At 48.9% G+C, this 25,858-nt stretch overlaps 1 protein-coding gene and 1 pseudogene across 3 annotated transcripts in view; one reads left to right on the top strand and one right to left on the bottom strand.

Moving 5' to 3' along the window:
- JDP2 (Jun dimerization protein 2) overlaps positions 1–4,902 on the bottom strand; it is a 42,095-nt gene extending 37,193 nt beyond the window's left edge. The window contains exon 1 of one of the 3 annotated variants that reach the window (XM_021099535.1): positions 4,745–4,902. The gene's annotated coding sequence lies outside the window, so the exon portion shown is untranslated. Of the gene's footprint in view, positions 1–3,565; positions 3,775–3,969; positions 4,105–4,744 lie in introns of those variants that run through there. The other 2 variants (XM_021099533.1, XM_021099534.1) reach the window with 2 other exon arrangements.
- LOC110261758 overlaps positions 5,379–25,858 on the top strand; it is a 61,452-nt pseudogene continuing 40,972 nt past the window's right edge.

Here is a 25,858-nt window from a genome sequence, read left to right as displayed (position 1 = left end):
GCAGCTGCAAAATGGCAACACTAACATTATTTGCCCTGTAAGGCTGAGAAGAGGTCCCTTTGGCACGGTTGCCAGTTCCCATCTAACACGGAGCTCCCTTCCCTACGACCATGAATAGGATTCCCTCTGTCCAGAGGAGTCTCTGCTCTCCCACTTTCCAGCTCCAAACTGCAAGGGAGCAGGACTATCCTGCATGCACACAGTCACTGCAGAACAGAAACAACGGATGCCAGATCAGGACTTGGTACCCAGGCGCAGAAATGAGGCCCAGCACCTGCCCTTTGCCTCCGTTTCTCCTAAGCGTTCCTCCATCTCCCAGGCCAGAATGTAGCTGCACAGGTCACCAGCCACGGGGCACTCCCAGCTGGCTGGGTTTCCATGCCTGCCTCCAGAAGCAGCAGCCAGCATCTTCCGTGTCCTTCGGTCCTCTGTATCCCTGCACTGCTCAGAAGGGGTCACTCCTCAGCGCTTCATAAGAAAATGAGGGGTGGTAGGTGTCAGGAAAGCCACTGACACAGCATGCATGATCCCCATATAGCCATTCCAGCCAGAGAAGAATCTGGAACCTCTCCCCAGGAGAGGTCCTTCCCTGGAGACCAGGAAATCTTTTGACAAGTTCTGCCTGTAAGCAGGGCTTGCTCCCCTGCCTCGTGTGAGCGCTTAATAAATACACCGTAAGTCATTTCTGCCAAGTTCCTTGTCCTGAGCAGCCAGAAGAAGCTGGGAAGGAACTGCCACTGGGCTGGCCTCCTGGCCTCTCTTCCCTCCTTGCCGCATTTCTGCTCCTCAGTGCTCAGAGTTCACGGTCTGAACAAAACATAGACATAACAGACGGCGTGTGACAATCCTTTGGTCCTTTTTTCTCAAAAAAAAAAAAAAAAAAAAAAGCCACTGGTCAGCTAGAGCTTTGGAGCTCCACAAATGGAATCCCATGAGCTGCTGCAAGAAAATAGACGAAAAAGACCCAGGAGAGTGGGCTCTGGCCGGGCCTCCCACAGCCAGCAATGCGTGTAAAGAAACACAGGCTGAAAATCCAACTCTGAATGGCTAAGGCATTTGTCTCTGCTGAGCTTCGAGAGGCCAAACCACACACACGCACAAGAGCGCGTGTACACACACACACACACACACACACACACACACCCATGGAGCTTGGCAGCCCGTAAGTTCCAGAGCTGGTAACACAAGCCATGGAACCGACTGCCAAGACAAGCAACAGAACGAGCCAGGCCCAGTTTCATTGGCCACCATACGCTGCATATGGCCCAGGACGCAGCCAAAACAGTGTTCTCACCCTCCTCAAAGGCATAGGAGACCCTCTGTTTTCAAACACACCTCCACAGAGCCTTAATTAAAGGAAAATGGAAAAATAATGTGCCTGCTGCTCTCCCCCTGCCTATATAGGTATGCACACACACACACACACACATCACCATGCACACTCACTCTATTTTTTTCTTCCTCCCATTTCGCTTTCCAGCATAATTCATTCACATGGAAAAAAAAAAAAAAAAAAAAAAAGCCAACTGCATCCTGCAGCAGAAAGGCAGAAAAGAATGTAGCTTGCCCTCAGCCCTGGCTCTGATTTGCTCAAGTTGAGCTGGGGCTGAATGAATACAGAGCAGGCCAACCTGGAGTCTGCCCTGGCCTCTCTCTTCCAGAGCGGAGCTGGAAACGGAGACACTTGTGCGAGAGACAGGCCAGTGCAACACCAGCCGCCCCACAACAAATAAGGCCTGGAGAGCTTAGCCCTTCTCAGGGTTCTGCCAAGGGTTCTGCAGGCTGGAAAAGATGCCCACACATCCTGCAAACAGGTGGGGGAGCAAGAACAGACGTCGGAGGCTAGGCAAAAGCCAGGCAGTGAGTGAGGGGAGAGCTCTCGGTCCATTCCTTCCTCGGGGGGACACTGGTACCACTTAACACATCTCCTTGGAGGTGGCCACAACCAACCCAGGAGAAAAGTCAGAAGCATCCTTGCCTTCCAGCTGCCCTTCGAATCTCAGAGCACCCAGCTCTTCAGGAAGATTCTGGAGCTGCCTGCAGCTCTGAACCAAAGCCAAAGGAGAGGGGAACAGAAGAGTCTTTGAGAAATCCGCCCTCCCTGTTTTCAACAAGGCAAAAACCTTAACCAGCCAGAGGCACGGGAATAGATCTTGCTTCTTTTCCTTGGTCGTCAGATTTATATAAAATCAGAGCCATGCTCACACCTGATACCTGGTTAAACTCTCCCCTAGAAACCTGGAAAGGAAGATAAGGCATCCATCCAAACTGCAGCCAGATCGGCTGGAAAGATGAAAGCAATGGGAGGTGTTTTTAAAAACCCTCAGGGAAAGGAGGTTGGGGGGAAGGGAGATGACAGGAGAACGCAGTTCACTGAAAGGCTTTAAAAGACAAGCAGGCACCCAATCATGGTTCAAAGCTTCAGTTTCTCACGCTCCTCAAACTAAGACCCTGAGGAGAGTCTAGGGAGATTTAAACCTGGCAACACACACATGCCCTTTTTTGAGAGGCAGATCTGAGCACAGCTGCCCTGAGCACCTGTGGTCAGGCCGCAGCCGGATGCCCTGGATGCCACGAGTGGGGGGGAGGGGAGCAGCACACTGGGCCAGGGTCGGGGGCAACCTTGACTGGAGCTGACCCAAGGGGTCAGTGGAGGTCCTCTCCCTGCCAGCTGCAGGGATGGCCCGGCCATCCCTGCAGAAGAGGAAAGGCCTCCCTTGTCCTCCCTACCCCACGCCAGTCAAAACCTGGGTCTGCAACCCTAGAGCCAGGGGTCCAGGCATGTAAGGCCCCACCTCTGAGGTTCCTTTGAAGGGAGGGGCAGAAGAGAGCCTTCTACACGGGCTGGGCCGAGAGGAGGGGCTGGTTACCTAGGGGAGCCGGCTTGCCTCCTTATGTAACCTGGCGGGGGAGCTGGGGAGCCCAAAGGGGACCCAGGCCGCCCTTTGACCCCTTCCCCCAGGCTAGAACCCCAGAGCAACGGCCCGAGAGAAGCCCTCTTCATTGTACGGAGAGCCTCAACCCTTCTCAGTGCCCTCCTCCGGGTCCGCAGGGAACCCTGCTTCCTCCCTGCGAGGGGGGTGGGGCAGGAACGACTTGCCAGCAGGTCGCTGTCATCCCTCCACCACCAGCACCCTGCACCTCCCTGGGCTTTCATCCTCCGTCTCCACCCTATGGCTCGTTGGCCCGGGCAGTTTTCTCCCTACTCACCCGCCTTCCCCGCCGCGCGAAGAGAGCACCTCCCTGCAAACGGACGGGGGAGGAGAGCGCGGGAGGGAGACCTGGGGAGCGCCCTGCTGCCCGGGGAGCGGACGGAGCCTCCCGTCCTAGGGCGGGAACCAAAGGAAAGCCACCGGATCTCGGGCGCTTGGCGGGAGGGCCCCGGCTATAGCGCCCCCCGCCGGGACAGCGCGGGGTCCCGGGGTTGCGGGAGCCTCCCCGCGGGGCGCGGGTTCCGGGTCCCCGCGCGCTCAGCCCGCTCGGGGGCGATCGTCCCAGGTGCCCGCGGCCGGCGCGCCCCACCCTGCCCGGTCCGGCGCCCCCCGGCGCGCGCCCTCGCACCCACCGTGCAGAAGCCGCGGGCGGAGGCGGCGCCCCCGGGGCCGGGGCCCGGCTGCAGGCGCCGTGCCCGCTCAGCGCCGCTGCCGCCCGGCTGCCGAGCTCCGCCCGGTGCCCAGGCCTGTCCCGGCCCGGGAGCCGCCGCGGCGCCAGCCCCGCCGCCGCTGCAGCGTCCGCCGCCGCCAGCGCCCCCCGTCGCGGCCGCCGAGCGTCCCTCCCGCAGGCTGTGGCGGGCGGCGGGACGGGTTGCATCAGCCCCGGCTATATAGCGGCCCCTGGGCGGCGGGGAGGGGTCGGGAATGCGGAACCGGCCGAGCTGCCAACTCCAGACGTCAGAGGGGGACGGAGAGGAAGGGAAGGAGGGGACAGGGGAGGAGGGGGGTGTGGATCCGGCGCTTCGCACCCACTGACCTTCACCTCCCCCGCCGCCTTTCGCGCCCTCCTCCTCGCGCTCCTCTCCCCGCGGGGGCGGCCCCGGCCCCGCAGCGCCGGCCCGGGTTCCATCGCTGTCCCCGGTTCTCCCAGCCCGCGGTGCAGGAGCGCGCGAGAAAGCAGGACGCGGCGGGCGGTTATGTAAGAGCATCTCCAGCGCACAGCCGCCCGGCTTCCACCCAGAAACACGGGTCCGGCCGAGAGGAGTGAGAAGGCAGCGCGGGACAAGTGGAAAAGCCCCTTGAAGCAGATGTTGCCTGTGTGGAACCATCCTCCTTAGTCCTTAGCTCTTTTTCCCAAACCGAGAGAGACAGAGACAGAGACAGAGACAGAGACAGACAGAGACAGAGAGACAGAGAGACAGAGAAGAGAAGAGAAAGGAGAATTTCAACACACTTTTTCATCCTTGGACACTTCAGCACTGAGTGAGGAAATGATCTCGCAAGCCTGTTTCATTTTTCTGTGCAGAAGATGAACAGAGGATTAAGACGTTTGGGTACCTCCACCCCCTACCCACTAGCCCACCAGGTCATCACAGCTGCGCTTAAGCCCTAGGGTGGCTCAGGGCAAGAGACCTGCCGTCCTTGGGCTGCAGCCCCAGCCGCGGCTTTCCAGGTGGTTCTCACAGTTTGACCCCTGTGCTGTGTGTCCCGCTCCAGCAGCCTCTTTCTGCTCAGGACACTCCCCTGAGCCAGCCCCAAGCCAAATGACCTTCTTCCCCATTTACAACTTCCACTGCCAATTCAGCTCCTACCTTTCGTCCTCCTACATTGGGAGATGGTTGGGGGTGACTCCAGAGGAAATGTGTCCTCCTCAGTGCCTTCAGTATATAAAGGCACAGGCACACGGAGCCCTCAAGCACACATGTGGCATCCGAGACCTTGGCACTGAGCGATGCATGTCCTCCCTCCAGACCCCCTGGGTGCTCAGCCACCCCCTGCCTTTTGCCTCAGCCACAGGGGAGTGACTCTGTTTATATTCAGCTTCCTTCAGCCTCCCTTTCGCAGTGATGTCAGATCATCACCCATAGAAGAAAGGAAGTGAAAGAAAAAGTTCATGCCTTCTTGGAGTGCAGATGCTCAGAGAGAGAGCAACAAGTCTTGAGATAGATGCGGCAAGGGAGCAGAGGCCAGGGAGCACGTCTCTTCATGGGGAGGACGGTGAGGTCCTGTTCTCCTTATTGCCTCAATGTAGGGAAATCTTTCTGGATCAGAGGACTGGGCTTATGGGAGGATAGACAGAGCAAGTCCCAATGACATTGACTGACCATTTTCACCTTCGCCTTGGTCCTAAAAGATTGAACAATGGAAAATGTGTAGTAATTTCACAGTCTTGTGGAAGAACATGACTCTCAGCCCCAGAAAGGTCAACGACACCTTGACTACAGCATGAAGATCAAAGCTGACTACCACGAGCCCGCCTTCCGACGTTTCCCCCGTGAGACTGTGGTCTGGGAGTTCCCGTTGTGGCTCAGTGGTAACGAACCCGACTAGTATCCATGAGGATGGGGTTGGATCCCTGGCTCCGCTCGGTGGGTAAGGATCGGGTGTTGCTACAAGCTGCAGTATAGGTTGAAGATGCGGCTTGGATCCTGCCTTGCTGTGTCTGTGATGTAGGCTGGCAGCTGCAGCTCCGATTTGACCCCTAGTCTGGGAACTTCCACATGCCGAGGGTGTGGCCCTTAAAAAAAGAAGAGACTGGGTCTGAACATTTATATGGAAGAAAACACTGAACAGGGGCTGTGTTACTTTATGCGTCTTCATCTGGGACTTTGGAAAAACTAAACTGATCTATGTGTGGGGACCAGTAATTACTGTGTGGTTCGAGTGATCCTCTCCAGGGCCTGCTTTGGACGTGGCTGGGCCACTGCAGTACGAATGGACCTTTGCTTCACTCGCAAATTAAATATGCTTCCAGGTGGCACCAAGGGGTAACTTGGAGGTCTTTAACCCCCTCCATCTTTCTATAATATCCATTAGGTCTCCTCCATTATTTGATATGGATGCTTTTTAATTTTATATAGAATACTGTGTAAACACAGCTTCAAAATCTCCAGCCACATTGCCCCCTACTAGACCCCTCTGTGTAGTCATCGCCTCTGGAAGTGGCTGGATGGAGGGGCCATAAATTGGCTCATTTATATAGATGTTGGTCTGCTTCGCCCTGCCTTGCTGGTTGGAGCTGATCTACCTCTAGCTCTCAGGGAGGAGCAAGTGACCCAGCCTAAGGCAGTTTAAATTTAGGTTTCCTATTACCTGCAACTAAAAAAGTCCTGAATGGGGTTCGGGGAGGGGGGCGCTTGGTGGATTAAGAATCTGGAGTTGTCACTGCTGTGGCTTGGGTCACTGCTGTGGGATGGGTTCATTTCCTGGCCCGGGAGCTTTCACATGCCGCAGGTGCACCCCAAAAAAAGGTCCCGATTAATACATCCAGCCCTGGCCAATGGACTGGCTCAGAGATTGCCATCTATCCCAAGTGAGTCTGTGTGAATCCGCTAGAAAAAGAAGCTGCCAGAAGCTGGATCTGAAACCACCAGAAGCTACCATGTGGAGAGAGTCTATGAGAGTGAAGCTAATGCAAAGAAGAGTAGAATAGAGCCAAGCAGCAGAGGGAAAGACAAATCAAGTTCAGACAGCATTGTCTGAGTTCCTGAATCCAGCCATGCCTGACATTAGCCCTACCTCTGGTGTTTTTAGTTATAGGAAACTGTAAATTCTAGCTTACTTAAGGCAGTCTGAATTTAGGGGTCTTGTTATTTGCAACTAGAAAAGTCCTGATTAATACACTAGGTTTTGTATCTGACTTGTTTAGATACTACATTTTAAAACTTACTGGGTATTGACAAATCCCAACCTCTTTGCAAACAGAAAAAAGTGGACCAGCAAGGTAAAATAATAATTTCCCCAGACCTATTCTTCCAACATCAAAGGACGAAGTGATAGTTCTGGTTAAACAACCAATTAACTAGTCTTTTTTGTTTTTTTGTCTTTTTGCCATTTCTTTGGCTGCTTGCATGGCATATGGAGGTTCCCAGGCTAGGGGTCGAATCCGAGCTGTAGCCACCAGCCCATGCCAGAGCCACAGCAGCTCAGGACCCGACCCACGTCTGTGACCTACACCACAGCTCATGGCAATGCCAGATCCTTAACCCACTGAGCAAGGCCAGGGATCGAACCCGCAACCTCATGGTTCTTAGTCAGATTCGTTAACCACTGAGCCACGACAGGAACTCCCAATTAACTAGTCTTTATGCTAGTGAAGCGATATTGTGTGCCTGTGAGGTACCCAAAGTTTAAGAAGTGATACCTCACCAGTTCCCACCTCCCATTTAGTTTGAAGGAATGACTTGAACACTAACGAACCCCTGGACCAAGAGTAATGAAGAGCTATTAAGTGACACAGACTTCAAGGAGCTTAGACAGGATTATTGCACAATAGAAAAATCATTCGTTAATCCATTCTATTCTCTACTCAAACTGTTTAGACTAAAAATTGCAAACTAGCAGCTGCCAGACCGAATTTGACTTTGCTGGCTCAACCTTAAAATATATATATTTTTTAACTTATCAAAGATTTCACAGAGTTCCTGTTGTGGTTAAGTGGTTAACGAATCTGACTAGGAACCATGAGGTTGCGGGTTCGATCCCTGGCCTTGCTCAGTGGGTTAAGGATCCGGTGTTGCCGTGAGCTGTGGTGTAGATCACAGACGTGGCTCGGATCCTGTGTTGCTGTGGCTCTGGTGTAGGCCAGTGGCTACAGTTCCGATTAGACCCCTAGTCTGGAAACCACCTTATGCCACAGGAGCGGCCCTGAAAAACGGCAGAAAGATTAAAAAAAAAAAAAAAAAAACAGATTTCACACAAAAATCAAGATTCCTAATCTCTCCTGAAAAAAATCAAAGTCAGGTAGCACGTACAGTCAGGGTAGGACAGGTTATGCTTCAATGGCAAACATCCTCCAAATTGTAGTGGCTTAACACGAAAACTGTGGATGGAGGTAAATGCTCAGGATGACCGTCCTGCAGGTGAGGGCTCAGTATTGCACCCCCATATCAGCACATATGTCCTCTGTCAGGAGCACACAGAAAGAGGGAGAGCTAGAAAGAGCCACGCACCAGCAGTTAAATGTTTCCTTCCAGAGTGACATATGCGGCATTTTAGCTTACATTGCATTGGCTAAAACAAGTCACACGAAACAATTTCAGAGAGGCAGGGAAGTTCAGTCCTCCTATGTACCAGGCAGAGAAGGGAACTGCCTATCAGTGAACAATTAATATTTGCCACATTGTGGACTCCCTAATGGCAACAATGGGCTACAACCCACTTGAAGCTGACCCCCCTCCTTTTTTTTTTTTTTGCTTTTTGCTTTTTAGGGCTGTACTCGTGGCATATGGAGGTTTCCAGGCGAGGGGTCTAATCGGAGCTATAGCTGCCAGCCTATGCCACAGCCACAGCAATGCCAGATCCAAGCCAATTTGCAATCTACACCACAGCTCACAGCAACGCTGGATCCTTAACCCACGAAGCGAGGCCAGGGATAGAACCTGCAACCTCATGGTTCCTAGTCGGATTCATTTCCGCTGTGCCATGATGGGAACTTCCTTGAAGCTGCCCCTTTGAGATGAGTCTTACCCTGGATTGACACAGTTTCCAACCAGCCTGCCAGGGCATTTACATGGCCTGCCCGATCTCTAGGAGCATTTGACTTTACAGCTTAAACAAAGCCAATGTCAATATCAGTCTTTCAGTGTCCCTTGTGATCCACAGAGTTATCACACATTTTTCAAAAACATGGCTTTTTAAATTTGCTAATTAAAATAATGCCATAGGATTTCCCATGTGGCTCAGCAGGTTAAAGATCCAGTGTTGTCACTGCAGTGCTCAGGTCGCTGCTGTGGTGCAGTTTCAATCCCTGGCCCAGGAATTGCCACATGCTGCAGGCATAGCCAAAAATAAATTCATTAAAAAATTAAATCAGATTTTAAAATGCCTTAGAGAAGTCTTAGGTGCAGGGCAGGGTGGTATCATAAAATCAAACAAGAAGCTGAGACTAGCTGTTATGTATTCTGCAAATTACAAAGACCTGTTTATGATGGTTGCTTCCTCCTACTCTTCCCTTTTGCTCAATCAAATACCTACCAGGAGAGACCAGGACAAATGAGCCTTCCACTGTCTTCCATAGGGTAGGAGGAGAAGTAACATGGTAGTCATTTAGGGGATGGTCTGGTTTAAAGTTTTAAATTTTTCCTATATATATGCATATATATTCCTATATATATGCATGTATATATATATATATATATATATATATATATATTCATGGCTGAAATATTAGAGAAGAAAATTTGAATTGAGAACAGAACTAACTGCTGCTTCTCTTCCACCAATGAGAATTTTATAAAATAACAGGAAACATGTCTAATGTTGTTTTTGTTTTTTTTGGTTTTTGTTGTGGTGGTGGTGGTGGTTTTTGCTTTTTAGGGCTGAACCCATGGCATATGGAGGTTCCCAGGCTAGTGGCTGAATCAGAGCTGTAGCTGCTGGCCTACACCTAAGCCACAGCAATGCAGGATCTGAGCCACCTCTCTGACCTACACCACAGCTCATGGCAACAATGGATCCTTAACCCTCTGTGCAAGGCCAGGGACTGAATCTGCATCCTCATGGATGCTAGTCAAATTCCTTAACTACTAAGCCACTGGGAACTCCTAAAGTTTTAGTAATAAATCAGCATCCACAGAAATACAGCCATCTCTTGGGAAAGCCCAGCATCTTCTCTTTGATCTCCAAACACAATTTTCTCGTTTAGTGCTGGGCCAGATGGGGTTAGGAGAGGAGTGTGGTGGAGATATGCTTTTCTCCGGAGCACTCCTTTCTTTGGAAAACCACTATCCTCCCTCTCCCTGAGGCCCTGAGGTGTTGTCAATTCTGGTGCCTCATCATCCCCACTCAAATGTGGGTGTGTGGCCTCAGCTGGCCAATTAGAACAGTCCATTTCCTAAGCTACAATGATTGGTTCAGGGATGGGCCAATCAGGGCCAATCAGAGTCTTCCCTGAGATTGATACGTGAATGTCAAGGAAGAGGGGAGCTCTTTTCCTTCAAAACACCAGTGCAAGGATGTAGTTTGTGGCTATTGGTGGCCATTTTTTCTTGTCATGTGATAAGAGACTGACTGAGAGTGGAACACATACAAAGACGGAAAGAGAGCCAAGACATGTAAAGATAGAACAACCATGAGATCATCATTTGCTTCCTGAACCTAACAGGCTATGAGAACATGCTGAATCAGTCTTTGGACTTCACAGTGATGAAGTCAATACATCCACTTTCTGTTTCTTACTAAGATAGTTTGAGGGTTTTCTGCCACTTGCCACCAAAGAAAGCTGAAAAATTCGTGAGTAAAATGACCCACAGTCAAACTCACAAAGCACTGTTAAACTGACACTGGGAAATTTTATCTGCTTACTATTCTTGCTTCATCCATCAAATGCCACTCAACTATCCAAGACTAAATACAGAACTACACTGAGCTCCCTTCTTGCAGTTCAGGGTTCAGCTCGGCATTTAAATAATTTAGTCAGATGGCCTTGTTTGAATGTTTGCTCTGAGCCATAGACAACATACCACCCTAGGAGAGGAGGCAAAGCGCAAAAAAAAGACATCCCTGACCGTAAAGATGACAGAATAGAGACCCAGGAAGATAGATGATATTCATTAAAATGGGGAAATGAGGACTTAAGTGATCTAGAGAAAACCCAATGCATTCTGCTCTCAAAATATTATGTTTCAAAAGATGCCCTGAAAAGAAGATGAAAGGTCCACGTAGGGATGTCACAACGTAAGCCATCTACATATAGGTGCTCCCTGAAGTTGACACCAGGATTGCAGGTTGAATCACCAAACTCCTTTAGATCAAAGATGATCTTAAGAAATATTAAACTTCAAACAATAGGTGATTAACACATTTTGAGATTATGAATGAACAAACAGAAGCTGGTCTAGGACTCAGTCTTAAGAGATGCTGACAATGAACAAATGGGCATATAGGAGGAGGCAAAGTAGTTAACAAAGGATACCCCCAGAAAATAGAAGAAAGGAAGGCAGAGACAGAAGCACAGAACCTCAAGATTCCTCAAGTCCCCTGTCCCTTAACCCAGGAGTAGGCTTTCCCTCGGCCATGAAAGCCAAAATGGGTTGTCAATACGGTCAAACATTACAGAGATAAATAAGATCTGAGATGAGTCCACTGTATTTGTTCAGATCTAGAAAGTACACTATTACCATAGGGATGTATATTCAAGAGGCCTCAGTCATTATTAGAAGAGGGAGTTTAATCTGAAAAGGTAGGCATTATGCCACGAAGAGGTTTCCTCTTGACACCCACAGAATGCTGGTCTAGAAGGCTCGGGGACCTTTCCTTCTTGGTTTTTTTTTGGGGGGGGCGGGGGCATGCCCTTGGCATGTGGAAGTTCCTGGACCAGGGATCAAACCCATACCACAGCAGCAACCCAAGCCCCTGCAATGAAAAAGCCGGATACGGAACCTGCTGGGCCACAAGGGAACGCCTCCTTTTTCTTAATCCCTGTCCCCTCACACCTAGAAGGTGTTACTGTGGATTGGCCAGATTCCTCAATAAAACATTTGGACCTTGGTTTCCCCATCTGCTCAATGGGGACAAGAATGGTGACGGCATTAGAAGGTCGATGTGAGGATTAACTGTGATACTTACAAAGCACCCTATCAATACCTGCCACAGGCTGAGTCCAAGAAATCTGGCTGTGTTCACATCATCACCGTCATCGCTACCATCACCGTCAATGTCACATTTTAGGCGATCCAAGCTTTCCTGCTAAGGAGCCTTCTTAGATCTGTCAAGCCCAGAGTGATTCCTCCTTCTTCCAACCTGAAATATCACATCCCTACCCACCTAATGATAATCGTATGCTATTTTGAATTCTTTTTATTTCATTTGTGTAGTGTCATTTCAGCGTGCTTGAAGTCACCTTCGTGTTAGGGACAACATCTTACCATTTTAAAACCCCTGTAGCCCCCACCATCTACTGACTTTATGGTTGACTTTGAATGAACACCTAAATAAGTGACAGCCAGAGGCCAGAAAATAAATTCTTTTGTATCCCCAGTCATGTCAAAAGCAGTCTGGGCTCATGGCACTTAAAGAATATTCGTCCGATCGCTGCTGGGCAGAGTGAATGTTAAGATCAGTGACCCCTTGTGCAGCGCACGCTGGCAGACCATTAAAGTGAGGAAGGGGCCATATTTTATAGACGAGGAAATTGAAGCCCACACTGATGACACAGATCTAGCTGAACAAAAGTTATGACGGGAATAATTCTCAGGACTCTTTTTATGCCTCGTGTTTTAAAACAACCACCAATAAAAAGTTATTTCAGCAAATGTTTATCGAAGGGGAAAAAAAGTCCCCTAGGTTTTCTGCGGGAGGTGGCGTTTCCTCTTACACTCAACAATTTTGGTGGTGCGGTAGAGCGAGGTGTGGGATGGAGCCAAGGGGGCCTTGTGACTGGGCTCTTGTGTGAGCCCCAGCCAGCGGGGGAGGGGTGGGATTTTCACTTCTAGGAAAGCTCTTCCAGCTCCAGGCGATGCAGGCCCGGTTTGGACACCTACGTTCCTGAAACACAGGGCCCTAAGTTGGCCCCAGGCTGCCTTCCAGAGAGCCCCCCTTTCCCAGCTCAGTAGCTGGGCTGGGGGAGTCCCCAGGCCGGCTCACAGAAACCCATCCCAGGAACCAGACAAGAGCCCCACACTCGGAACTTGGGCAATGAGGCTAAACATTTACAATTAAAACTCACTGCTGTACAAGGAGACATCTCAGGGCCGGCCCCAGGACGAGGCCCTGAGGGAGGCCGCGCGTCCGCAGAGGGAGAGCGCAGGACAAGGGCGTCTTTGGTAGCCCTGGCCAGGCTCACAGGCTCCCTTTCAGGTTTTATGCCCACATTTCCCTACCCTCGACTCTCACCAGTGTTTCTCTATCTCTTAAATACACCTCCCTAATCCTCTCCTTCCTCCTTTTTAAAGCCTGCTTTTCCTTTCAAATACTTCCTCAAATGCCAACTTGTTATTTCTGTGCCCTCCCCTTCGAGAGCCTTCCCAAGAGCTCTGACTGAAATACTGGAGACCACAGGGCCAGATTTTCATTCATTTCTTCATTCATTCATTCAACAAATATTTGGTTATGTGGACAGGGCCGCGGCAATACAACCACAATCAAAGATGGCCCAGTTCTCCGGTGAGTGAATAATTAGCTAATTGACTAAATAATTACAACTGTGCAAAGGAGAATTAAGGGGTGTGATGAGACAGGTAGAGAAACAATGGGAATCAACCTTTCTCTGCTTGTCAGAGACTCTCATCCCAATCAGCTGGATGCCCTAGGCCGCTCCCTCTCAAGCACAGGAGCAGGTGTCCTGTAAAAAGCTCTCCTAGGAGCTTGCGTCCTCCTCCCTTGGGTCAAAGTTTCAGCGCTCCAGGTTGAGGGGGGGCTCTCCTTAGACCCCACTGCCCAGCCCTAACTCTCCCAGCCCTCTTCACCATCTTGGGGCTGGGGCCCCAGGTAATTATCCACTGCCATGCATATACAAGGTTTTCACCTAGTTACCTGGTCTTCTAAGGTTAATGCATCGTGCAAGGCAGTAGAGAATAGCAGTGAAGCCTGTGGACTCTGGAACCGGACTATCCCTGTCTCTGATGCATACTAACCGTGTGGCCATGGACACGTTACTTAATGGCTCTGTGCTCAATTTCATCATCATTAAAATGGGGTGTGTGCGTGGATGTGAGGTAGGTGTGTAGGAGATAACACTCCAACCATAGGGGTATCATAAAGAGGTAAATACATAAATATACAAGGAGGCACTGCCTGTAAAGCCCTTGGAACTGTGCTTAGCCCAAGTCGAGGCTCAGGAAAGGTGCTCTTGGATGCTACGGTTTGAAACTCCCCTGGCAACGTGTCCAGCCTTGGCCTGAACCCAGCCCAGGTCAGAGTCTCAGACTGCTCACCAGGAAGGAGAGGCTGGACCTTTTTAAAAGAGACAAGATGCTGGCAGCAATGAAGACTGCCCGGAAGCTAAATAGACAAGGGCACTGAAGCTGGCTGGATGTGCGGCACGTTGACCTCAATTCTCTAAGACCAGGAGCCACTCCAACTATCTGTGGCTTGAGAAGGGAGTCCGGAGGAAGACCTGCTTTTGAGCGGGGCTCACCTACCTCTAGCTTCTTATGTGACCCCAAAGATCATTTCTATGCTTCGATTCTGTTTTTCCATGGCAGAGGATAAGAGTCATAGCATCATGGAGTTTGAACTAAAATTGACCTTAGTGAGTCCATAATACAACCCTTTTATTTTCTAAGGAAAGTGACACCCAGAAATGTCACGTGACATGGGCAGCAGGGGCTAGATTCAAATCCCAGCCCTAGGACTTATGCTTGTCTCTGAGATTCATGATCCTCTGAGGTAAAGGGAAGGTAGAATTCCAACCGCATAGGGTCACCATGAGAACGAAGAGGACCACATATGATGCACCACACCCAGGGCCTGGGTGTGGTTGGGTAGGAAGTCATAAAGGCATTTCCCAGTGTCAAGTGGCTGGTTGCTAATCCCTTCCTTAGCTTCTCCACTGGGTTGACAGAAGAATAAAGGAAGCAGTAGAAGACTCTGAAAATCGAAATGCCGTGTCATCATTCTGTGCTGTTAATATTACCCATCCAATTAAGATTTACTAAACCAATTTGGGGAACTGGCCATTGTCCCAGGAACTAAAGGGTTAAAGTCCATAGGTAAAAACTCAGTTTCTGGTTCTTGGAGGTTTCTCATTTGGGACTAGGCTTCTCAAAGAAGAAAGGCCAGAGTTCCCGTCGTGGCGCAGTGTTTAATGAATACGACTAGGAACCATGAGGTTGCGGGTTCGGTCCCTGCCCTTGCTCAGTGGGTTAACGATCCGGCGTTGCCGTGAGCTGTGGTGTAGGTTGCAGACTCGGCTTGGATCCCGAGTTGCTGTGGCTCTGGCGTAGACTGGCGGCTACAGCTCAGATTTGACCCCTAGCCTGGGAACCTCCATATGCCGCGGGAGCGGCCCAAAGAAATAGCAAAAAAAAAAAAAAAAAAAAAAAAAAAAAAAAAAAAAAAAAGAAAGGGCTTTCAAAACCACAGTGCTTGGTAATCATGGTCTCACAGAGAAAGCTCACTTAAAGCAACATTCCTCCTCCGGCTGTTACTGAAGCATCAGAGTAAAGCGCATGTGTAGTGGGGGCTTCGCCCCCAGCCTCCTCTGAGAGCAACTGGGGGACCTGAGTCCATGATGCTCCAATGGGACCAGCCCCTTGGCTCATCCAGCAGAGACAGCTGCACCCACTCCCTGGGGGGAGGCTCCTTGTCTTGGGCCAGTGCAGCCAATTGCCTTCAAACCACAGACCCAGTCTGGTGTCATCAGAAATGAGCCAAAGCCCACAGGCCCAGAGTCAAAGAAAGATAGCTAGGTGCTCTTTAAAAGAGATCATGAGCAGTAAAATAGGAATCAAAATAAAATGAGCCTGGTGAGGAAGATTTTTTTTTCCTCAATTTTTAATGTCAGAAAAATCTCTTTTTTTGGAGTTCCCATTGTGGCACAGTGGAAACGAATCTGACTAGTATCCATGAGGATACAGGTTCGATCCCTGGCCTCACTCAGTGGGTTAAGGAGCTGGCATTGCTGTGGCTGTGGTGTAGGTGGTGGCTGCAACCCAGATTCCACCCTTAGCCTGGGAACTTCCATATGTTATGAGTGCAGCCCTAAAAAAAAGAAAAACCCTTATTTAGACATCCCCTCGCATCTCATCGGCCAGACTGAGTCACATGCCCACCTCTAGACCAATCCCTGGCTGGCATGTAGGGTTGATCAGTGATTGGCCTTCTCAGTTGGAGGAGGCATGGGTACTAGAACTAAATAAATAGAAGCTCTGCCTGCCCACCAGGAAGGCAGAAGTGAGCTGTTAGATGCCCAGCTCTAGCCACCAGTTCACAACAAAGGGAGAAAACATTAAAACCTAAAGGATTGACTATGGCTTTGAAGCCCAAGCGCTGGGTCCTAATTGTGCCTCTTACCAACTAAAAAAATTGAGTGGGATCCTTGGCCTCTGAGAGCCTCAGATTCATCTAACAAGGCTGTTGTGAGGGTCAAATGAGGTAATTCAGTCTTCACACAAGCCCTTGGCAGACTTTCACATCCCACCTGAAAGGATGTCCTCTATCCAGTTATCATTGTCAATGAAAATGGTAACACGAATGGATCTTCTATGGACGGAAATGTGTTTAGAGTTGACTGTTGGGGCACTCACTTCTTAGCCTCTATAAGCTATGGCTAAGTGACCCTTTGGGGCCAAGGTCAGCTATAGTATCTGTTTTTCATTACATTAAGACCTGGCTCATTCTTTATCTGAAAACAATATATGTCACTTAAGTTTCTTAAATCCTTTTTAAAAATAATCCAAAACCCCATCAAAAAATGGGCAGAATCTAAACAGACAACTCTCTAAAGACGACATGCGGCTGGCCAAAAAACACATGAAAAGATGTTCAACATCACTCATTATTAGAGAAATGCAAATCAAAACCACTATGAGGTACCACCTTACACCAGCCAGAATGGCAATCATCAAAAAGTCTACAAACAATAAGTGTTGAAGAGGGTGTGGAGAAAAGGGCACCCTATTACACTGTGGGTGGGATTGTAAACTGGTGCAATCACTGTGGAAAACAGTATGGAGATTCCTCAGAAAACTAAAAATAGAATTACCATTTGATCCAGCAATCCCACTCCTGGGCATCTATCCAGAGAAAACCATGACTCGAAAAGACACATGTACTCCAATGTTCTTTGCAGCACTATTTATGATAGCCAAGACATGGAAACAACCTAAATGTCCATCGACAGAGGAGTGGATAAAGAAGCTGTGGTACATATACACAATGGAATATTACTCAGCCATTAAAAGGAAAGAAATAACGGCATTTTTAGCAATATGGATGGACCTAGAAATTATCATACTGAGTGAAGTCAGTCAGACAGTGAGACACCAACATCAAATGCTATTATTTACATGTGGAATCTTAAAAAAAGACACAATGAACTTCTTTGCAGAACAGATACTGATTCACAGACTTTGAAAAACGTATGGTTTCCGAATGAGACAGGTTGGGGGGTAGGGGATGGGCTGGGAGTTTGGGATGGAAATGCTATAAAATCGGGTTGTGATGATCATTGTACAACTATAAATGTAATACAATTCATTGAGTAATTAAAAATAAAATAAAATAAAAAGAATCCAAAATTGCCATGCAAACTTCTTGTATTAAAATGCATATGTATCAATTCCAAACAAAATTATGCCATTAGGGCTATTGGGGATAATATTTAATAAACATTAAATGTATAATAAGTATGTGACAAAATGTCGAAGTACATCAGTGGTTCTCAAGTAATCTCTCAAAGGTCAAGGTGGTCCAGGGTGTCTGCTGTGGTCGAAGATGACAAGATCACCTCACGCCTGAACACCAATCTTTGTGCATCTAACACAAAGCTTTCTTCCCCAGAGCAGAAATAGAACAGAGTTTGGCTGGTGAAGGAAAGAGTGGAAAATGGGGGATCTGCCAGGTCACTCAAGCAAATGAAAAGTAGGTACATTACTCTTTCGCCTGCCTGATCCACTGGCATCAGTCCCATCAAGAGGCATGTTCTTTGGGCCTCAGAGCGTGTGCAGACTTGAAAGCTCTGGCTCTGAAAAAAATCTTCTACCTCAACATAATGTGGAGAGAAGTTCCATTCGGTCAGGCACCTGATCGTCTCTCCGAGTGCAAGGGATGGCCATGGCCCAAGCGTAGCAATAGCCAATCAATTGTCATCAGCTCTTAAAACGGTTCACTTTTTTAGTAGTAGGCAATATATATATATATATATATATATTGGACTTTTTGTCCTTTTAGGGCCACACCCATGGCATATGCAGGTTCCCAGGCTAGGGGTCGAATCTAAGCTGTAGCCCCTGGCCTACGCCAGAGCCACAGCAACGCGGGATCCGAGCCATGTCTGTGACCTACCCCACAGCTCACGCCAACGCTGGATCCTTAACCCACTAAGTGAGGCCAGGAATTGAACCCGCAACCTCGTGGTTCCTAGTCAGATTCGTTTCCCCTGTGCCACGACGGGAACTGCAATAGTAGGCAATAGTGACTGGGCACTTACTATATGCTACTCACTGTGCTAAGTGCTTTAGATTTATTATTTCCTTTAATCCTCACAAAAAAACCATGGAGTAGGAATATTATCCCCATTTTACAGATGAGGAAATGAAGGCGCAGGATGTTCAGCTAATTTGCTATAGATCACAGCTAGGTAGCAGGCAGAGTTAGGGCTCAAATTCAGATAGTCTGGGTCCAAAGCATATGTTCTTAACCATACACAACATGGTGTTTTATTTGTTTGGGGGGGGACTGTTTGTTTGTTTGTTTGTCTTTTTAGGGCTATACCTGCGGCATGGGGAAGTTCCTAGGCTAGGAATCAAATCTGAGCTGTAGCGGCCAGCCTAGACCACAGCCACAGCAACATGGGATCCAAGCCGCATCTGTGACCTACACCACAGCTCATGGCAATGCCAGATCCTTAACCCACTGAGTAAGGCCAGGGATTGAACCTGCATCCTCATGGATGCTGACTGGGTTTGTTATCGCTGAGCCACAACAGGAACCTCCTGGTTTTGGTTTTTAATAGACTTTACTTTCAGGAGTATTTTTATTTTTATTTCTTTTTACGGCCGCATCTGTGGCATATGGAAGTTCCAGGGCTAGGGGTCAAATCCAAGCTGCAGCTGTTGGCCTAGGCCACAGCCATGGCAACACCAGGTCTGAGCCACGTCTGTGAACTATGCCACAGCTTGCGGCAATGCCAAATCCTTAACCCCCTGAGTGAGGCCAGGAATCAAACCTGCATCCTCGCAGAGACAACGTCAGGTTCTTAACCTACTGAGCCACAGTAGGAATTCCCTCGGGAGTATTTTTAGGTTCACAGCAAAACTGAGCAGAAGGTATAGAGATTTCCCAAATACTTCCTTCCCCCACACAAGCTCAGCCCCTCCACTAGTAGCATCCTCACCAGAGTGATACCTTATAATCAATGAACCTACACTGACACATTATCATCACCCAAAGTCCATCATTTACATTCAGGTACATTCTTAACGTTGTCCATTCTCCGCATTTAAACAAATGTATGAGGGCATAAGTCCCCCATTATAGTACCACACAGAGCAGTTTCACTGCCCTAAAAGTCTCCGTGCTCGGAGTTCCCATCATGGCGCAGTGGTTGACGAATCCGACTAGGAACCATGAGGTTTCGGGTTGGATCCCTGGCCTTGCTCAGTGGGTTAAGGGTCTGGCATTGCCGTGAGCTGTGGTGTAGGTTGCAGATGTGGCTCGGATCCTGTGTTGCTGTGGCTCTGGTGCAGTCTGGTGGCTACAGCTCCAATTGGACCCCTAGCCTGAGAACCTCCATATGCTGCGGGAGCGGCCAAGAAATGGCCAAAAAGCCAAAAAAAAGTCTCTGTGCTCCACTTCTTCATTCTCCCCTTCCCACTAACCATCATAAGCCACTGATCCATTTACTGCATCCATAATTTTGCCTCCTCCAGAATGGCAAATAGTTGGAATGACATCGTATATAGCCTGTGCCGATTGGCTTCTGTTACTTAGTACTATGCGTTTACGTTTCCCGCATGTCATTTCATGACTTGATAGTGGGCTGCTTTTGAGTGCTGGATAATAGTCCACCATCCAGATGTACCAGTTTATCCATTCACCTACTGAAGGACATCTTGGTTGCTTCCTAGTTCTGGCAATTATGAATAAAGCTGCTGTAAACATTCCCTTGCAGGCTTTTGTGCAGACATGCTTTCAACTCATGTGGGTAAACACCAAGGAGCACAATTGTTGGGTCATAGGATAAAACTATGTTTACCTTGGTAAGAAATCGTCAAAATGTTTTCCAGAGAAACTGGACCATTTTGACTTCCCTCCAGCAGTGGGTGAGAATTCCCATTGCTCCACATCCTCACCAGCATTTGGTGTTTGGGATTTGGGCCATTCTAATAGACGTGTAGTGGTTTAATTGTTGTATATCTTCTCATTGCTGTTTTAAATGTTGTATATCTTCTTTGGTGAGGTGTCTGTCCAGATCTGTTGCCTATTTTTTTTTTTTAACTAAATTGTTTGTCTTCTTATTGTTGAATTTTGCAATACAGCATTTTTAAGGATAAAATTACAGATTCATAGAATGTCAAGGATGGAAACACCTCAGAAATCACCCAGTCCTTCCCCCTCACTTTACGGATGTGAAAAATAAGGCCCAGGAGTTCCCGTTGTAGCTCAGAGGGTTAAGGACCTGACTAGTATCTATGAGGATGCTTCACTCAGTGGGTTAAAGATTTGGCGTTGCTGCAAGCTGCAGTGTAGGTCACAGATGCAGCTCAGACCCCACGTTGCTGTGGCTGTGGTGTAGGCCAGCAGCTACAGCTCCAGCTCCGATTCAGCTCCCAGCCTGGGAACCTCCATATGCTGCAGATGTGGCCCTAAAAAGAAAATAAATAAATAAATAAGGCCCCAAGACACTCAGATGGGGCAAATCTGGAACCAGAGCCCAAGAATTCGTTCCCTCTCATCACAGTGCATGTCATCAGGCAATTTCCTCTGTGAGCAGGTAGCTCCCCAAGGACAGGGGTCACACCTGGCCATCTGCCTGTCTTTCCTTCACACCTCATCTGGCACACAGTCAGTGAATGTCTGTGGGAGAGGGCAAGAAATGACTTCCCCTGGCATTTATGCACCCTTTTCAAAAGGCAGGCCCCTCTGCCCTCTACTCTAATCTGTGGAATTGAAGAGAATTAAGAAAATTAACATTCTAGATCTTTCATGGTGCAATGTGGTGCTGGGGTCGGGGTGGGGGTGGGGTAGGGTGGCAGTGGCTGGCAGAGGCCATGCCAGCATGTAATTCTTAACATTGGCCATGCATCAGCATCACTTAAGGGCCTGGTTAAAAAAAAAAAAAGAGTTCCCATCATGGCACATTGGAAATGAATCCGACTAGGAACCATGAGGTTGCAGGTTCTATCCCTGGTCTCACTCAGTGGGTTAAGGATCCGGCATTGCTGTGAGCTGTGGTGTAGGTCACAGACATGGCTTGGATCTGGCATTGCTGTGACTGTGCATAGGCCTACAGCTGTATCTTCAATTAGACCCCTAGCCTGGGAACCTCCGTATGCCTCAGGTGTGGCCCTAACAAGACAAAAAAAAAAAAAATCTCCATCCCCAGCCATTTGGATTCCATGCATTATTTTAAGGTTTACCATTACCAGGTCCTGGGCTAAGCCCTTCACATGCCTTCACATGCGGGATCCTATTTACTCCTCCTTATGCAAGCCTACAGCATGGGCAGTATTATCCTCTTCCACTCTGCACATGAGGAAACTGTGATTCAGAGAGGTTAAGACACTCACCCAGGGTCACACAGTCTAGTATGGACTAGAGCTGCCATGCGAATAGAACAGCCTAACTGCTGTCAGAGCTGTTGGCCAACCCGTGGCGTGCACACAGGCACTGAGGTCTTTACGCTCAACCCTGTGCAAACCCTACGTTTTGAGACCCTCGTAGCTAAAAGGCAGGGACAGGGCACCCCCCCAGAAGGCTTCTAAGAGAAAGTTCTTCACCAGGGTGTGTCATTTAGAGGCTCCGAGAACTCTGTGTGAGCCCCGAATTCCAGCCCATCAGCTCCACCAAAAGACAGATCACAGACACCCACACTCTTGTTCTGATTTGCACACCATTCAGACAGAGTCTTCACTCTTTTACTTTTTTCTACTGGCGTGTAACATACAAAAAAGCCCACCAATCTTCAATGTACAGCTCCACCGCTGTTCACAAAGTGGACGTCGGGTAACCTGCTCTGCTTATTGCAGGTAACATCTTTAAACATCTCCAGTTATCTTAAGAGGTTTCATTGAAGGCTTCAAAGCAAATATTTTATTTTATTTTATTTTATTTATTTAATTTTATTTTATTTGTCTTTTTGCCATTTCTAGGGCCGCTCCTGCAGCATATAGAGGTTTCCAGGCTAGGGGTCTAATCGGAGCTGTGGCCACCGGCCTACACCAGGGCCAGAGCAATGCAGGATCTGAGCTGCGTCTGCAATCTACACCCCAGCTCATGGCAACGCCGGATCCTTAACCCACTAAGCAAGGCCAGGGATGGAACCCGCAATCTCATGATTCCTAGTCAGATTCGTTAACCACTGAGCCAGGACGGGAACTCCAAAAGCAAACATTTTAAAACTGAGTCTTGGGAGTTCCCTTCATGGCTCAGTGGTTAAGGAATCTGACTAGTACCCATGATGATGCAGGTTCAATCCCTGGCCTCGCTCAGTGGGTTAAGGATCCAGCATTGCCGTGAGCTGTGGTGTAGGTTGCAGATGCGGCTCAGATCCTATGTGGCCGATGTAGCTCCAATGTAACCCCTAGCCTGGGAACTTCCATATGCTACGGGTTTGGCTCTAAAAAGCAAAACGAACAAACAAACAAAAAAAAGAGTCTCATTTCACAGATAAATGCCCTTTTACAAAAGGAATATTTACAATAATAAAATGGGTGGTGGCTGTGAGGGCTTCAGGAGAAGTCTCCAGGCTCTCAGGGGAGCGTGGCTGGGAGGATGGGGTCGGGGGTTTGGGGGTGGCGGTGGCCACACTCCAGGGCAGGCACTCTGCAGCAAGACAATAAATGCATCCCTGGTAAGGTGCCAGGACCACTCGGGTTTCCTCTCCCTGCAGCTGCATGGACATTGCATGAATTTCTCATGTCTTTTCCCTCCCCTCTATAGAAGGAAAATGTGGGTAGTTGCTCCCTTTCTTTTGTGTCTCATGACTGATGCCAATTCAGAAAAAAACAAAACAAAACAAAACAAAAAAAAAAAACCCACAAAGCTCCTGGATTTGATATTCTAGAAGGGCTTTTTGCAGGAAAGTTAAAAACAAAATGAAATTTAAAAAAATAAGAAAACCAACAACCAACCAAAAACAACAGAGCGCTGCAAGTCTGAAAAGCCTGGAAATCACTGCGCTGCTATTTTAAACCAAACACAAACTCTTTAGGAGGCAGGTTGCTATTTCTTCCGGATCTCACCATGGGAGGGGTCCTCTTACACGTAGACACGTCGGTTTTCTTGGCAGGCCATGGCACGGCAGTGACGGGGAGGGCCCTCTATGCTGGGCCGCATTTATATTTATACATCTCACCGTGATCAGTGCTCCCAGGCTGTGTGCTCTCAAGCCTGAGACTGAGAGGCAGGACGCAGGCAGTTCCAGCCTGGGCTTGACAATCGGACAAGCTGGGCTCCGATCCAAGCTCTATTACGGCCTGGCTCCATGACCCCAGGCAAGCCACTTACTCTCCCTGAACGTCAGTGCCCCCATGTGTAAAATGAGTCCTTGTCTGCACCTTCTGTGACCAGAGTGAGCATAAATGAGGCGTGTAAAGGGCTATCATCATGCCTGGCATGTTGATGAACTACTCCTCCAATCTTGCTAGGATAACCTGCATCCTATTTTCTGAAAATGCAGAAGAGAGCAGTGGATCCAGTACCAAAGTAGCAGCGGGAGGGAGACAGTGAAAGGGTGTCTGGGGAAGGTTCTGAGTTCAGGGGGCATTTGTTTGTCATCCGCCTTCAGGTTCAAGGGGCAGGTGTATGCCTGCAGGTCAGCAGAGAGACTTCCGCCCCGAGCCAGAAATAAAAATATTGATTCTTGAGGTTCAGTCCTGGAAATCTGAGGTGTCAAAGCCAGAAATGCAAGGGTCTCTTTATCTGGATGGGCTTTCAGTCCAGGTTTAATCAGCACTGCCAGCCAGGAAGGCTTGCCTTTAGAAACACCCGGATCAACAGGAGACTGGTCCAAGGAGAGGTTGCCATGACAACCCAGGGGCCAGGTCTGCTGGTCGCATTTGAACCCTTCCTCCCACACACATAGGCAAACACCACACACTCAGACTCACCTTGCAAGGACCCCAGCTCTCTGAGCCACAGAACTTGGGTCCCCTAGTTAGGACACCCTTCAGCGCGACCTCTCCATGAAGCATTCCAAGCTCCAGGCTCCTGGAAGCCACAGGAGATTGCTAGTAGGAGATGAAATTGCCCTCAAGATAACTGGCCTCCCTAAGTAGTTCGCTGGAAATGATCAGCTTTAGAGCCCCTGGGACTCGGGTAGAAAGGTAACCCTGGGCTCATCAAGGCTCCAGGGGAAAGGGACCCTGAGCCAATTAGACACTTTCATTCTGCCCCCTTCTCCCCATCCATCCCCGCGTCCTACCCTCATTGTTCTCCCTTGGGACTTGTCCATTGCACTCGTCCTACTCTAATGCTGTAAAAGAAAGGTTTTGGAGAGTTTTCTTCCCAGGGACTTTTGCATTTTAATGAAAACTCTTGAAAATCAAAATGCTTTCAGCCTCAAGGAATAAACTTCTTAATGAGGAATCTTCAGGCTCCCAGGGAGGGGTGATGGGGAGTAGAAAGGAGAAAGAAGAGAGTTGAGGGGGGAGGTAAGAAACACCTTAATGGAGTGCCTGTTCTGGCTCAGCAAGTTAAGAACCCGACTAGTATCCATGAGGATGCGGTTCGATCCCCAGCCTCACTCAGTAGGTTAAGGAGTCAGCGTTGCTGCAAGCTACAGATGAGGCTCAGATCTGGCATTGCTATAGCTATGGGATAGCCCAGCAGCTGCAGCTACAATTCAACCTCTAGCCCAGGAACTTCCATATGTTACAGGTGCAGCCCTAAAATAGAAAAGAAAAGAAACACCCTTACTGAGAATACTAGATTTAAGGTCAACAGGCCTGGGTTTGAGTCCTCCCTGTATGACTTGGTCAGAGCCTCAATTCCCATAGGGGTTCATAATGCTAAAGTCCCGTGGCTGTTAGCACAGATCCTGGCACAGTGTTGCAAGCCCCAGGGTAGAAGCAAACAAGAAGACTGTTGTGCACCCCAACCAAAGACCAGGATTGGTTCTGACGTCCTGGGCCTGGGCTGCAGTGCTTCTCAGGGACACTCTGCCCAGCTACCAGGGGTGGACAATAGGAAAAGAAGGAACACATTCAGATGCAACTCTGTTTGTAAGTTTGTTTGTTTGTTTTCCTCGGGAGGAGACACTGAGAAAGTAGGAAAGCACGAGACGCTGAGAGTAGGGAAGAAGGGTGGTGCTTATGAGGACAGAGAAAGGGAAGCAGTGGGGGACCATCTGCTCAGTCCCCAGGGGCCTCCAAGACACAAGCCCTGCTGAGTAAAATGCCTGAGCTACAGGCAAAGGACGTGTTTCTCTAAGGACGTTCCTGGCCGTGACAGTGGCCAGTTTTAAACTTAGTGATATAGGACAATCTCTACCACAAAACTGCTCTAACTACAGTGGATTGGCGTCTATAAAGCCAGTGCAGCTGCTTGACACAAAGGATGTTGAGCTGAAAGAATCCTCGTCGATTTAGGAGCGGTCTAGATGGGAGACACTCCCCCCAACACTGCCCCCACTGCCATATCCCTTGGCCAGCACCCTCTCTTCAGGGCAGCAGTGGGATAGAGCAGAGAGAGATGACCCCATCCCAGCTGTACCAACGCCAACTTAGGAGATTCCTGCAGGTCTTGGGCCATCGTTGCCGGGTCTGTGTAATGACAGGATACGCGTCTACTTGGACAGTGAGGTTAAACGTTATATCTATGAAGGAACTAGTGTAATAACCAGGGACTTATCAGCACTCAACAAATGTTAACTTCCTTCTCTA

Source organism: Sus scrofa, chromosome 7 (assembly GCF_000003025.6).
Source record: "Sus scrofa isolate TJ Tabasco breed Duroc chromosome 7, Sscrofa11.1, whole genome shotgun sequence".
Taxonomy (NCBI): Eukaryota; Metazoa; Chordata; class Mammalia; order Artiodactyla; family Suidae; genus Sus; species Sus scrofa.
Note: the sequence above shows the minus strand (reverse complement) of the source record. Positions and strands in the feature narration are given on the sequence as shown.